This window comes from Zingiber officinale, chromosome 7A, assembly GCF_018446385.1.
Source record: "Zingiber officinale cultivar Zhangliang chromosome 7A, Zo_v1.1, whole genome shotgun sequence".
Taxonomy (NCBI): domain Eukaryota; kingdom Viridiplantae; phylum Streptophyta; class Magnoliopsida; order Zingiberales; family Zingiberaceae; genus Zingiber; species Zingiber officinale.
The window spans coordinates 96,317,418-96,318,211 of NC_055998.1; positions in this window are offsets into that span (position 1 = coordinate 96,317,418).

Genomic DNA, 794 nt, shown 5'->3' on the forward strand with positions numbered 1-794 from the left:
ATGAGACTGCAGGTCGTGACACTAAACAGATAAATACATTAAGTGTAAATGTTTGTATTGACATTTGGAGGATTTATTTGCTTGTAATAGAACCATCGGCCTTTATAAGAAACTACTTTTTTATTTACTTTATCTTTTATACATAAGTTTTAGTTGCAGTTGTGCAACTACTCATTTCATATAGTGGCTCTTTCATGGGATATCGATACTATGAAGCAATAATTTAGTTAATAATTTTTTTTATTATATACTTATTAAGATATATGTTAAAGTAGCAAACCATGATTAAAAATGCAAGTAGACAACTAAAAAGTTATTGAGGGAAAAACTGAGATTATCTTATAATCTCAAGGGTTTTACATAGTAAAAAAGCAGAGATATATTCTTCTACTACCATTATTGTCACTATAGCTCATGTGATATGAATCACATGTTATGATGTTATTCTCTTTAATAATAAAGAGCACATATTTTTTACAAATTTAACATCGTATAGATTTTGATCTAAACATACACAATACGTAATCATGAAATTCAATTTATGAATTCTTATATGACTTCCAACAAGTTTGGTAAATAGTTGGCACATTTGTTCCGATCATTATCAATTTACAAATGATCTCATTTTGATACTACTGTTAAGGCAACCCCAGCTTATAGGTGTGTCTCCATTCACATCTTCATTAGTTGTCCCATATGAATTCTTATCTGACTTCCTACAAGTTTGATAAATGGTGGGCACATGTACTCCAATCATTAGCAATTTACAAATGATCTCATCTTAATACTACTGT